Consider the following 4,804-nt stretch of genomic DNA (forward strand, 5'->3'; position numbering starts at 1 on the left):
TTCTCTTGTGGTCATGAAGTTTGGACTTGGCGTGAAGTAGGGCTTGTTGGGACTTGTAGGTAGGCGCATCTCGAGCATCTTCATGTTGATGGTGGCCGTTTGTCGAACTTGAGCTCGTAGTAGATGTCGTTTGTCGTCGTCGTGCACATGTTGCTTGGAGGTGACCCTTCATGACGAGATGGATCACGAACGTGATGGTGGTCGCCATGGAGATGTGGACGTGGACGACTTGCGCTTGTGTCGCTTGGGCGCTCCGAAGAGGATCGATGTGCTTGCCGCCGCCTTGAATATGACAAAGGGGAAGTAGACTTGATCAAGGCCCGAATCTCCTCCATCCTTGCATCTTGCTCCTCCTTTTGTGCGGAAAGCTTGTTGTCGATGTAGTCCCTTTTCCTCGCTTCGGAGTGGAGAATGTCAATGGAGAGGTTCTCGATGCGCTCTCGCAATCTTGATTGTGTGCCTTGCATTTGTCGTTGTAGATCGAAGATTGACGCTTTGGTGATGTAGTTGGTCACGCTGTCGTTGTTGTCGAAGACCGGAGATGAAATGCCTTGCCTATCCATCACAAGACTCGCGCAAATATGAGTGGAAGAAAGGAAAGAACTAGACCAATGTACCTTATCCAATGTTGAGGACGGATCAAAGATCACTCAATAATGTATCAAGGAAATAGCACAATTGGTACCGGATCTTGTCAATTCTCACACCTACACAAATAAGGCTTATGGTGGAGCTCGGTGAGGATAGTGGCACAAAAATTTGATGCAAAATGTTAGCAAGAGTCAATAATGTTGGAAAAGATTCACAAATTCGCAAATGAAACAAGTAGACCAATAGCAATATGTGGCACACGGAAACACACACAAAGATAGATAAATGGGGTCATGCAACCAAGGAATGAGAACCAAATGTGGAATCCACGGAAAATGCTCGTGTTGCACAACTCAAGAGAGACGCTAGCACGATTGCTCAATAGGCGGATACGACACTTTTGCACAACCTATAAGATGCAAAATTTATGAGCTTTTTATCCCAAGTATACTATGTGTATGATGTTCCCGTTGTTCTTCTCAAGGTGATCCAAGATGATCGGATATGACAATCTTATATGCAATATTGTGGTAAGATGCTATGGCACCTGCTTACAAGCTCTTTGCTCTCTTTTCTTTTGCTTAAAGCTTATTCTCTTTTTTTTGATATGGCCACTATGCGAAATGCACAAACCAAGATAGCAATTGTGTATATGCGGGAACAATCTTGTGACACAAGAGATGATATGATGATACCAATATGATATGGTATGTATGCAATGGAAGCTGTAGATCACTAATGTGCACAAGTAACGTTGCCGGCAATACTCAAATGGCTAGTCTCGATAGGCAAGTGATGCAAAATGGGCTAGGGGTTATCAATGCAATTGCAAGGGTGATTGTACAATGGTGTCGTCGAGGTTACCGTCCTTGAAGATGGTGAGTGGCGGTGTTCTTGATGTAGATACCAAGATGATGGAGACTCGTCCCTAAGTAGCCGAAACACCTTAGGAAACGGTAAAAAACTGCGAACCCAAAATCTCAAGGACAAAAGTCAAATGGTGGTAGCGGAGATGGCAATGCGGAAGTGGTGGTGATGGATGATGAAGAAGCAACCATACCTAAGTAGCCGAAACACCTTAGGAGACTCAAGTCACCACTCAAACAACCACAAATGCTAAATGGAGCAAAATTGGTTAGGTTGTGGAAGGCTATGGTGGATTTTGCGGATGATATGGTGGAAGGCCTATGCAAAGATGCCAAAATGTGAAAAATTTGATGGAGTCAAATGGTGATGGAACCTATCTATGTGGATGGGGGATGTCAATAGCTACTCAATGAGCTAAAGAACGCGAAAATCGGACTCCGGATGTGGAAGTTATGGGCAAAACGGTGAAGCACTCGCGGCTGTCCTGGGGGGGGGGAGGTCGTGCGCATGGGGGTAGGAGCCCGTGGGCACGGGGTCCCGTGCGCATGATGCAGGTCCGTGGGCACGGGGTGTCCAGAGAGTTTTCGGGGGGCCGTGCGCACGGGGTCTGGGGTCCGCGGGCACGGGGTGCGCGGAAATTTCGCGATTTCGTGGCAGAAATGGAGATTTCTTGGGCAAAATTGGGGAGATTTTGGGGATGGATGGTGGGGAAAAGATGGGGGAAAGCTAGATCCACTTGAAACCAAGAAAATCTATGGATCAAATCCAACAAAACATCATCAAACCAACCAAATCACAAAAAATTTGGGGCTATTTTTGGTGGGGATTTTCGAATTTAGACGAAATCAACAAAACTAGGCTAGAAAACAAAGAGGGGGCCTCCAATTCATGAGAAACCATGTCTCATGATACAAAAATGTGTAGGGTGGAACCCTTAAGTGAATATCTTTCACGAATTGGAGGGGGAATCCCCAAGAACAAGATGAACACAAGAGGGAAAACCAAGAGGAAACACTCAATTGACTAGATCCAATCACACATATGCTAGATCAAGACATACAAGAGGTCACAATGATCCACACAAGGAAAGATAAGATACTAGTTCATCCCAATCCTATGAGGAGAGAGATCTTGATGATCCTATGATGGGGATCCTTCCCACATGTGGGGTCTTGATATTGGTCACTCCAGAGAGGGTCTTGATCTCCTAGTGGAGTGGATCCATGGAGGCAAAAGCTTCTCATAATGTCTATCATATCCTTGCTACCCTAACAAATGGTCTAAGGTACGGAATATATTAGGTGGCTGGAGTGAGGGACGAGTGGATGAAGAGGAGGCCCAAACCAGCAATTCACAGCCGTCCATCCTGTAGGGCCCGTGTGCACTGGGTAAGTTGGCCCTGCGCACGGGGGTCCCATGGGCATGGTACAGGCCCGTGCACACGGGGTGCTCCGGCGCCAGCTCTCTGGTGTAGCCCGTGCGCACGGGGTCTTCGAGGCCCGTGGGCACGGGGTCGCCTGGGAGGTACAGAGATGATCTTCGTGGCACTCCTCCTTCTTCTTGTGGCCTTGGGTCCTCTCCTTGGCCTCCGGGAAGCTCCTTAGCTGCTTGGCGCGGTCGCCCTCGTAACCTAATGATGCGCAACGTTCCGTGGTGAGGTAGCGACAAGTCCCATAGATATTTCATGTAATCTTGAAGAGGAAGCGGGTTCACATAAGTCCGGTAGGTCCGCTGGGGATTGATGTGCTATGAAGGGTGTAGATGGAGATGAACGTAGGATGCTCCGCATCACAGAGTGTCACTAGTATGACTCTACTTTACTAGCTCGTTAATCAGAGATGCTTATGTTTCCTAGCCATAGACATGAGTTGTCATTTGATTAACGGGATCACATCATTAGGAGAATGATGTGATTGACTTGACCCATTCTGTTAGCTTAGCACTTGATCGTTTAGTATGTTGCTATTGCTTTCTTCATGACTTATACATGTTCCTATGACTATGATATTATGCAACTCCTGTCTACCGGAGGAACACTTTGTGTGCTACCAAACGTCACAACGTAACTGGGTGATTATAAAGGTGCTCTACAGGTGTCTCCGAAGGTACTTGTTGGGTTGGCGTATTTTGATATTAGGATTTGTCACTCCGATTGTCGGAGAGGTATCTCTGGGCCCGCTCGGTAATGCACATCAACATAAGACTTGCAAGCATTGTAACTAATGAGTTAGTTGCGAGATGATGTATTACGGGACGAGTAAAGAGACTTGCCGGTAACGAGATTGAACTAGGTATTGAGATACCGACGATTGAATCTCAGGCAAGTAGCATACGGATGACAAAAGGAACAACGCATGTTGTTATGCGGTTTGACCGATAAAGATCTTCATAGCATATGTAGGAGCCAATATGAGCATTCAGGTCCTGCTATTGGTTATTGACCGGAGGCATGTCTCGGTCATGTCTACATAGTTCTCGAACCCGTAGGGTCCGCACGCTTAAAGTTTCGGTGACGATTGTCTTATGAGTTTTTGTGTTTTGATGTACCAAAGGTAGTTCAAAGTCTCAGATGTGATCACGGACATGACAAGGAGTCTCAAAATGGTCGAGATATAAAGATCGATATATTGGACGACTATGTTCGGACACCGGAATGGTTTCGGGGAGTTCCGGACATATACCGGAGTCCCAGGGGGTTATCGGAACCCCCCGGGGAGTTTAATGGGCCTTAGTAGAGAAGAGGAGGGGTGGATAGTTCAGGCTGCGCGCCCCCTCCCCCTCTAGTTCGAATTGGACAAGGAGGGGGGGGCGCCCCTTTCCTTCCTCTCTCTCCTTCCCGTCCTTTCCCCCCTCCTACTCCAACTAGGAAAAGAGGGAGTCCTACTCCCAGTGAGAGTAGGACTCCTCCCTGGCGCGCCCTCCCTTTGTCGGCCGCCTCCCCCCTGGTCCTTTATATAGTGGGGCAGGGGGCACCTCTAGACACAAAAATTGATCTCTTGATCTCTTAGCCGTGTGCGGTGCCCCCTCCACCATATTCCACCTCGATCATATTGTGGCGGTGCTTAGGCGAAGCCCTTCATCGGTAGCAACATCATCACTGTCATCACGCCATCGTGCTGAAGGAACTCTCCCGTGAAGCTCTGCTGGATCGGAGTTCGCGGGACATCATCGAGCTGAACGTGTGCTGAACTCGGAGGTGCCGTACGTTCGGTACTTTGATCGGTTGGATCTTGAAGACGTACGACTACATCAACCACGTTGTGCTAACGCTTCCGCTTTCGGTCTATGAGGGTACGTAGACAACACTCTCCCCTCTCGTTGCTATGCATCACCATGATCCTATGTG

The sequence above is a fragment of the Triticum urartu genome, unplaced genomic scaffold, assembly GCF_003073215.2.
Source record: "Triticum urartu cultivar G1812 unplaced genomic scaffold, Tu2.1 TuUngrouped_contig_720, whole genome shotgun sequence".
NCBI classification, from domain to species: Eukaryota; Viridiplantae; Streptophyta; class Magnoliopsida; order Poales; family Poaceae; genus Triticum; species Triticum urartu.